A 10,783-nucleotide genomic window follows, 5' to 3' on the forward strand; every position below is an offset into this window, starting at 1 on the left:
GTGTGTAAATAATCTCTTGGGAGCGCGTGCAGCTAAAAAAACCATCAAAATGGAGCACCTGACAGAATATAATGTATAATTAGCCTAACCCTCTTTCAAATTTGATTTTTTAATAAATATTCTCCTTATTCCAGTTATATCCACCTTCCTTCCTTTTTACACCATTTTCCCTTATTTTTTCACCTTCTTCTTCATTTTTTTTTAACTTTTTTTCTTCGGTTCTTTGTATGGATTTCCTCTACAAAAAAATTGTCCCGCTCTTGTTACTGAAATCGTTTATTCTCTTTCTTATTTTAGTGTTCTTTCATGTCTTACACATATTGAAGGAATAAAAGAATTTTAATATGAAAGGCAATATAGTTCAGAGAATATTTGGGGACATCGAATAGTTTAATCAGGAAACTGAAAAACACATGATAGTGTAAGGGAATTTTACGGTATTAACTCTAATCTAAAAGGAAGAGGAGGGGGTTTGGGGGGGCGGGGGGTGAGGGTGAAGCTTACTTATAAAACTAAAAATTACTACAAACAAAGAAGGAAATCTCGTTGAGTTGTTACGCTTTCATGTTGACGACTAAATTCATTCGATTACTACAGGGATGAACCCAATCCGGAATATGATTCATAAAAAAAATATCTATTAAATCAATTACAAAAATACCAGCTACAATACCTATTAACCAAAGAGGAATCCTTCCAGTAGTATTGACCATTTACCCCATTTTCCCCAAGATTTTATCATGTGGTCATGCTAGAGACATAAACAGTTACTTAATGCACAATTCCCTTTCACTTTGAATTTTCATTGTAATGTTACTACGTATTAAGTGAAATGAAATATAGAGGGAAAAGTCAAGCAACTATAAATGCGTTCTTATCAAATTATCAATCAATTCAAAAGTTTAGGAAATGTTGTTATTATCAAGTCAATGCACAAGTCTTGGGAGGGAAATGTCAAATTTGGCTCTTTTTGTCTAAGAAGGTTGAGTGTTTTGCTTTTGGTTTTTTTACTTTTTCTTGTCCAAACACATCGAAATTGTTATTTTTTATTGAATTAAGAAAAACAATAAACACAAAATAGATTCCCTCAAGCTACTGTATCCAAAACCAAATACAGGCCATTATTTCACTTGAAATTAATACTCCTCCGTCCTCAAACTAGCTATATATATTTTGAAACTTCAAATACTCCCGGTAAAATAAATACTTATTTGATACTCTTTACCGGAGAGAGACGAGTTTAAATTAATTCAATATAATCTATGAAGATTTGTATAACTGATTCCAACTTATTCGAAATTGAGATATTGTGTGATATACTCTCTACACGATTATCCTATATCTCAAGTCATAAATCCCAATTAGAGGAGCATTGTAAAAGGAGCCTTATTTTAAAAAATAAAATGTCAAGCACAAGAAGCCTTATTCTTTGAAGTTAAATAGTTTGGAGCTATTATATTCCCTTTAAAATTATGTAGAGAGACATTCAAAGTTTAAAATATGTGAAAGATTGTCACGGCCCGAATTTCCCACCATAGGGCGTCTTGATGGCGCCTACTATCGGATCTAGGCAAGCCAAATATTTAATTTTAAACAATTTCCTGATTTCATTTAACAATATATAATAGACGAAAACAATAAATAAAGCGGAAGGCTTTAGATTGATACAACTGCAAACAAAATGCAGAAGTTTGAAACATAGTTCTACCCAGAGTCCGGCGTCACTAGCTCACGGACTGCATTAGAATACTAAAAACAAGTCGGAAAGGAAATTACATAATGTTTGTTCGATACAAAATAAACAAACTAAAACATAGGAGGGACTTCGGCCGGCGAACGCCAGCTAGGCTACCTCGTGAGTCCCTGGACTGAAGACCGTTCCTGCTCAATAATGCTATTGCGGTCCAAAAGCTGCTCCCTGATCTGTGCAAAAATATACACAGAGTGTAGCATCAGCACAACCGACCCCATGTGCTGGTAAGTGCCTGGCCTAACCCGGGCAAAGTAGTGACGAGGCTAGACCGGACCTACCAAAAACAACCTGTGCAGATATATATACAAGTGCAAGAAACAATAACAAAAAAATACAAAATAAAGCTGGGAGGGGGACATACTATCGGGGGATAACAGATGGAAACGAAATATCAGAAATAAACAACAAAAATACTCCAGATTTCTATGATATATATAGTGGACGGCGTGCCACACGATCCCAATTCATAATATATATATATATATAGTGGTCGGCGTGCCAGACGATCCCATTTCATAGTATATAAGTGGATGGCGTGCTAGACGATCCCATTTCATAGTATATAAGTGGATGGCGTGCCACACGATCCCATTTCATAGTATATAAGTGGACAGCGTGCCACACGATCCCATTTCATAGTATATAAGTGGACAGCGTGCCACACGATCCCATTTCATATCATATATAAGTGGACGGCGTGCCACACGATCCCATATTATGGTTCATAATATCTGATTTTGTAAAGAAGGCCCCGCTAGGGTAAATTCAACAACACGGCACTTTAACCCGGCAAGGGAATAATCACAACACTTCCTCTTTTAATCACTTATTTCTCAATTAACAGACTTTAGTTCGAGCCCGCGCTCCAATAATATGACGATCACAATTCTTCTCAACTATTCACATTATATGCAATTTATCAATTAAGCAAGGAAGATGTATCACAACATTCGAACTAAACATAATTGAGACTCACGGTCATGCTAGACTCCGGTGCATAGATAATCGTCACCATGCCTATACACCGTACTCCACATTTAGCAAATAACAAATAATAGCATAATCTTATTCCCTCAAGCCAAAGTTAGAACAAACACTTACCTCGAAGGTTTACAGCTAACTCAATCCTTAAGCAATGCCTTTCCTTTCAAATTTGGCTCCAATTCAATCGTATCTATACACAATTGATTTAATATCATCAATGATACTTAACAAACTAATCCAAATGGCTAAATATATTTTCTAAAACATTCTACCCAAAAATCTAAAAATCGCCCCGGGCCCGCGTGGTCAAAATACGAGGTTCGAACCAATTTTTGATCACCCATTCACTCACGAGCCCGAATATATAATTTTTTCTCAAGTTCGACCCCAAAACGAGGACTAAATCATCAAATCTTTGAAAACCCTAACTCTACCCAATTCTCTAATTTTCTACCTATTTTCACATGTTTAGGCCTAAGAATTTAATTAATGTTGATGCAAAATGAAGAAAACGAGTTAGACAATACTTACCCAATGAACTTTGGTGAAGGAATGCTCCAAGAATCGCCCAAGAGCTGTTGGAGAAGAGAGAATTGAGAAATGGGATGAAAATCCCGTAAGTGTTCTGTTTTTGGGTCTTTAAAATCACTGGGCGAAAGTTGTTCTATGCGTTCGTGACACCAGGGTCGCGTTCGCGATGAAGAAAAATGGGCAGGCATCACGTTCGCGAAGCAACACTGCGAACGCAAAGAAGAAATTCTGGGGGCTTCACGTTTGGCTTACGCGAACGTGTGAGTCCTTACGCGAACGCGTAGAAGAGGCAGGCCAGGCTCCGTGAACGCGGGAGCCTTCACGCGTAGAAGGATGGATGGGGTCTGGGATTTTGTTGTACGCGAACGCGAAGAAGTGCTCGCAAATGCGATGAAGGAGGAAGTGGAAGCTACGCGAACGCGACCAGAGGGACGCGAACGCGAAGAAGGAATGCCTGCTGCAGATTTTCTGCAGCTTTCTAAGTCCAAAACCACCCCGATACCTATCCGAAACTCACCCGAGCCCTCAGGGCTCCAAACCAAATATGCACATTAACTCAAAAACATTATACGAACTTGCTCGAGCGAACAAATCGCCAAAATAACATCAAAATCAATGAATTGAGACTTAAAATCCAAGAAATCTTTCAAATCTCATAAACTTCCAAATTTTCCAATATAAGGCCGAATAATGTCAAACGACGTTCATTTTCAACCAAACTTTATAGGAAGCGCTTAAACAACATATATGACCTGTACCGGGCGTCGGAACCAAAATACGAGCACAATACCATTACTTTTTGATCAAATTTCATTTTCATTTTCCTTAAACATTTTCAGAAAATAATTTCACAGAAAAATTCATTTCTCGGGCCTGGGACCTCGGAATTCGATTACGGGTATACGCCCAAGTCCCATATTTTTCTACGGACCTTCCAAGACCGTCAAATCACGGGTCCGGGTCTGTTTACCCAAAATGTTGACCAAAGTCAACTTTAACAATATTAATACCAAAATTCTTCAAAATTTTCACATAATTCCCATATTTCAACATAAAAGCGCTCCGACTTCGCGCCCGGAGTATGCACGCAAATCAAGGAAACTAATAGTAAGGTTTTCAAGGCCTCGGAAGCACAGAAAAAGGGAGAAATCCGGTGATGACCCTTTGGGTCGTCACATTCTCCACCTCTAAAACAACCGTTCATCCTCGAACGGACAAAAGAAAGAAGTACTTGAGTCAAGGAATAGATGAGGATAACGGCTCCGCATATCAGACTTGGACTCCCAGGTCAATGCCTCAGGAGGCTGACCTCTCCACTGAACACGCACTGAAGGAAAACTTTTCGACCTCAACTGTCGAACTTGCCGTTCTAGAATAGCCACTGACTCCTCCTCATAAGATAGATCCTTGTCCAATTGGACAGTGCTGAAATCTAACACGTGCGATGGATCACCATTATATTTCTGGAGCATGGATACATGAAACACTGGATGCACAACTGACAAACTAAGTGGCAAAGCAAGTTTATAAGCCACCTTTCCCACACGATCAAGAATCTCAAATGGGCCAATAAACCTAGGGCTAAGTTTGCCCTTCTTCCCGAATCTCACCACGCCCTTCATAGACGACACTCGGAGCAATACCCGCTTACCAACCATGAAAGCTATTTCTCGAACCTTACGATCAGCATAGCTCTTTTGCCTGGACTGAGTTGTGCGAAGCCTATCCTGAATGATCTTGACCTTGTCCAAGGCCTCCTAAACTAAATCTGTACCCAACAACCGAGCCTCTACAGGCTCAAACCATCCAACCGGAGACCGACACCGTCTACCATACAAAGCTTCATAAGGAGCCAACTGGATGCTTGATTGGTAGCTGTTATTATAGGCAAACTCTGCCAAAGGCAGGAACTGATCCCACAAACCTCCAAAATTAATGACATAGGCTCGAAGCATATCCTCTAAAATCTGAATAGTCCTCTCAGACTGACCGTCCATCTGGGGATGAAAAGCTGTACTCAACTGAACCTGGGTGCCCATCTCTCGCTGAACCACCCTCCAGAAATGCGAGGTAAACTGCGAACCTCGGTCCGAAATGATAGACATAGGCACCCCATGAAGGCGAACGATATCCCTGATATAAATCTCAGCTAACCTCTCGGACGAATAGGTAGCTGCAATAGGAACAAAATGTGCTGACTTTGTCAGCCTATCAACAATAACCCAAACCGCATCGAACTTCTTCCGAGTCATCGGAAGGCCAGTAACGAAGTCCATAGTAATTTGCTCCCACTTCTAATCAGGAAGTTCAATACTCTGAAATAAACCACCCAGCCTCTGATGCTCATATTTAACCTGTTGACAGTTCAAACATCGAGCCACATACGCTACTATTATCCTTCTTTATCCTACGCCACCAATAGTGCTGCCTCAGATCCTGATACATCTCCGCAGCGCCCGGGTGAATAGAATACCGAGAACTATAGGCCTCCACTAAGATCAATTTCCGAATACCATCGACATTGGACACACAAACTCACCCATGCAGTCTCAATATACCATCATCTCCCAAAGTCACTTTCTTGACACCTCCACGCTGGACCGTGTCTCTCAGGACACACAAATAGGGATCCTCAAACTGCCACTCACGAATACGCTCCAATAATGAGGATCGAGCAACCGTGCAAGCTAACACTCTGCTAGGCTCAGAAATATCCAACCTCAAAAGACAATTGGCCAAGGCCTGAACATTCAAAGCAAGCGATCTCTAACTGACTGGAATATAAGCAAGACTACCCATACTGGCGGACTTCCCACTCAATGCATCGACCACCACATTGGCCTTCCCTTGGTGATATAGGATAGTAACATCATAATCCTTCAGCAACTCTAACCACCTCCTATGCCTCAAATTCAACTCTTTCTGCTTGAACAGATACTGAAGACTCTTGTGATCAGTGTAAACCTCACACGTCACACCATATAGGTAATGCCTCCAAATCTTCAAGGCATGAACAATGGCTGCCAACTCAAGATCATGAACCGAATAATTCTTCTCGTGGATCTTCAACTTCCTTGAAGCATGGGCAATGACCTTGCCGCCCTGCATCAGTACTGCACCAAGCCCAATACGGGAAGCATCACAATAGACCGTATAAGGTCCTGAACCTGTGGGCAAAACCAACACTGGTGTTGTGGTCAAGGCTGTCTTGAGCTTTTGAAAGCTCGCCTCACATTTATCTGACCATTCGAACTGGGCACCCTTCTGGGTCAATCTGGTCATCGGGGTTGCAATAGATGAAAATCCCTCCACGAACCGCCGATAATAACCTGCTAATCCCAAGAAACTCTGGATCTCTGTGGCTGATGTTGGTCTAGGCCAGTTCTTGACTGCCTCAATCTTTATTGTATCAACCTGAATACCCTATGCCATCACAACATGACCCAGGAATGCAACTGAACTTAACCAGAATTCACACTTTGAAAATTTTGCATATAGTTGACTATTTTTCAGAGTCTGAAGAGCCAATCTGAGATGTTGTGCATGCTCCTCCTGACTGCGGGAGTATATCAATATATCATCAATGAAGACTATTACTAACAAGTCTAAATAAGGCCTGAACACTCGATTCATCAATTCCATAAAAGCTGCTGGGGCATTTGTCAACCCAAAAGACATGACCAGGAATTCATAATGTCCATACCAAGTGCGAAATGTTGTCTTAGGGACATCAGATGCCTTAATCTTCAACTGATGGTAGCCATATATCAAGTCTATCTTTGAAAACACCTTGGCACCCTAAAGCTGGTTAAATAAATCATCAATCTGCGACAGTGGATACTTATTCTTGATTGTAACCTTGTTTAATTTCCGGTAATCAATGCACATTCTCATAGAACCATATTTCTTCTTGACAAATAATACTGGCGCGCCCCACGGCGAAACACTGGGTCTAATGAAACCCTTTTCAAGAAAATCCTGCAACTATTCCTTCAATTCCTTTAACTCTGGCGGGGCCATACGATATGGTGGAATAGAGATGGGTTGTGTGCCCGGAGCCAAATTATTGCAAAAATCAATATCCCTGTCGGGTGGCATACCCGGCAGGTCTGAAGGGAAAACTTCAGGAAACTCGCGAACCACGGGCACAGAATCAGTAGAGGGAACCTCGGCACTAGAATCACGAGCATAGGCTAGATAAGCCAAACACCCTTTCTCAACCATACGCTGAGCCTTAACATAAGAAATAACACTGCGAGTAGTATGACCAGAAATTCCTTTCCACTCTACACAAGGCAAATTCGGCAGAGCTAAGGTCACAGTCTTGGCATGGCAATCCAAGATAGCATGATATGGAGATAGCCAGTCCGATCCATCCCTAATATAATATCGAAGTCGACCATATATAGAAACAATAAATCAACACGGTTCTCAAGACCCCCTATCACCACAATACAAGATCGATGAACTCGATAGACCACAATAGAATCACCCACTGGTGTAGACACATAAACAGGAACAACCAGTGGATTAATAGGCTGAACCAAGTATGGTGCGAAATAAGAAGACACGTACGAATATGTAGACCTAGGGTCAAATAGCACTGAAGCCTCTCTATCACAAGCCAGAATAGTACATGTAATAACCGCATCTGAGGACTCAGCCTCTGGTCTAGATGGAAGTGCATAACATCGGGGCTGGGCCCTATCTCCCTGAATCACATCCTTAGGACAATCGGCCACTGGCTGACCCCTACCTCTGGCGATCTAAGCTCCACCTCTATGACCTCGGCCTCCACCTCTATGACCTCTACCCCTTCCTCTAGCTGGCTGGGCATGCTGTGGGGCAACTGGTGCCTGAATCATAGGATGAGGTCCCTGCTGCTGAGAGCTGCTGGAAACTCGATGGCAATAACTGGCAATATGGCTCACATCGCCGCAAGTGTAACAAGCCCTCTGCTGCTGAGAATAACGAAGTGGTGGTGCACTGATAGGTGTTGATGGTGATCTGAAAAGCTACTGGTCAGAATACTGCGGCTGAGAACTATGGCCACCTGGTCTACCATAAGAATCCATACCTCCAGATGAGGTACCACTGAATCTACCAGAATGACGGGGCCTCTTATCAGACCCATGACCACCTCCGTGGGCAAGTGCTATCTCTATCCGCTGGGCACCATCTGTCGCCTCCTGAAATGAAATCTCACTCCCGGTACCCATGGCCATCTGAACACGAATCGGCTGAACCAATCCATCAATAAACCTCCGCAGCCTCTCTCTCTCGGTGGGGAGTATCACAATAGCATGGCGAGCAAGATCAATAAACTGATTCTCGTATTGGGTGACTGTCATAGAGCCCTGTTGAAGACGCTCAAACTGCCTGCGAAGAGCATCTTGCTGAGTAGCTGGGAGAAATTTCCCCAAAAATAACTCTAAAAATTGATCCCAGGTCAATGATGGCGACCCTGCTGGCCTGACTAAACAGAAATCTCTCCACCAAGTCTTGGCGGATCCTGTTAGGTGAAAAGTGGCGAAGCCAACCCCATTGGTCTCCACAATACCCATAGTCCGAAGAACCTTATGGCAGCTGAATAAGAAATCTTGAGCATCCTCTGAAGGAGTGCCACTATATGTGGTAGTGAAGAGCTTGGTAAATTGATCTTGCCTCCACAGAGCATCAGTAGACATAGCCGCACCGTCACTAGTCTGAGCTGCAATACCTGGCTGAACTGCCACAGCTGGCTGAACTGCTGGAGCCTGAGCCTGAGGAGCTACCGGCTCTGGAGTATGTATAGCGGGAGTCTGAACCTCTCCCACAGCCTAAGACATGGCTGGTGCTACGGGAAGCAAACCCGCTCTATAAATGCCCTCCATAAAACCTACCAGTTGGACCAAAGCATCCTGAAGCACTGGAGTGGCTATGAAACCCTCTAGGACCTGAGATGGGCCCATTGGAGCTGCTGGAGCTGGAACCTCCTCATCATAGTCAACATGAGGCTCCACCTCTGGGACTGCTGCTCGGGGCTGAGCTCTGCCCCAGACTCGGCCTCTAGGACGGCCTCGGCCTCGACCTCTAGGATAGCCTCAGCCTCGGCCTCTACCCCTAATAAGAGCTGCTGTTGGGGGCTCTTGATGCTGCGCGGTAGAAGAGGAAGAACGTGTTCTCTCCATCTGCGAAAGAACAGAGTAGAAAGACAATTAGTACTTGAGAAATAGAATCGCACGACAAGAATGAACAAAGTAAATTTTTCCTAGCTATGTATCCCCTGGGGGATAAATACAGACGTCTCCATACCGATCCCTCAGACTATACCGAGTTCGTCTGTGAGTTGTGAGACCTAAGTAACCTAGTGCTCTGATAACAATTTGTCACGACCCGGATTTCCCACCATCGGGCGTCGTGATGGCGCCTACTATCGGATCTAGGCAAGCCAAATATTTTAAACAATTTCCTGATTTCATTTAATAATATATAATAGACGAAAACAATAAATAAATCGTAAGGCTTTAGATTGATACAACTGCAAACAAAATGCAGAAGTTTGAAACATAGTTCTACCCAGAGTCTGGTGTCACTAGCTCACAGACTGCTATAGAATACTAAGAACAAGTCTAAAAGGAAATTACATAATGTTTGTTTGATACAAAATAAACAAACTAAAACATAGAAGGGACTTTGGCCTGCGAACGCCAGCTAGGCTACCTCGTGAGTCCCTGGACTGAAGACTGTTCCCGCTCAATAATGCTACTGCAGTCCAAAAGCTGGTCCCTGATCTGTGTAAAAAGATGCACAGAGTGTAGTGATCGGTGCAAACTCAACCTAAGGAAGAGCGGGCGCTAATACTTTTACCCAATAGCGGTATCGGGGTCAATTTTCCACAGGGAGCTTCAATTTGGAGTCGAGTATTTGTTAAGCCTAGAAGTGTGTTCTGGCTCCTAATTGATCTTCTAACATTTTTGGTTTTCTTTTGATTATAACTATGATTATCAACTACAATGTTAAGACTAAGATATGCTAAATTATCACTACTAGATTGTATGCAAGATAGAGAAAGGCACTAGGGTCATGGCACTTACCTAGGTGGTCAACTAACGGGTAGAGATTCCTAATACAAAAACAATAATTATGGGAATATGGTATAACAGTTGCACTAATGCACTCACCCTCACACCTCTCGGTAGAGAGGGTGATTTTTCCCAAATGACTCTCTCGAGACCAATTGGGTAGGCTAATTTGCCCGAGCAACTTAGGGTTCAAGTGGGGTAATTACTCTCTCGAGGTTTAACCCGTTACTTGGGACTACCATTCTCATGGGTCCATCCCAAATTCTAGTTGGGTCAATTGTGGGGTCATAGACAATCTTTCTCAAGAAGAGTCAAGACCCACTAAGCTAGACTTAGTGTTTGCAACCACCAAATCTTAGTGAAAACATACAATTAACCCAAATACCAAACACCCAATATCATTTATGCATTAATCAATCACACCCATTAATTACCCATACTAGGGTTGAGC

This window comes from Nicotiana sylvestris, chromosome 10, assembly GCF_000393655.2.
Source record: "Nicotiana sylvestris chromosome 10, ASM39365v2, whole genome shotgun sequence".
Classification (NCBI taxonomy): domain Eukaryota; kingdom Viridiplantae; phylum Streptophyta; class Magnoliopsida; order Solanales; family Solanaceae; genus Nicotiana; species Nicotiana sylvestris.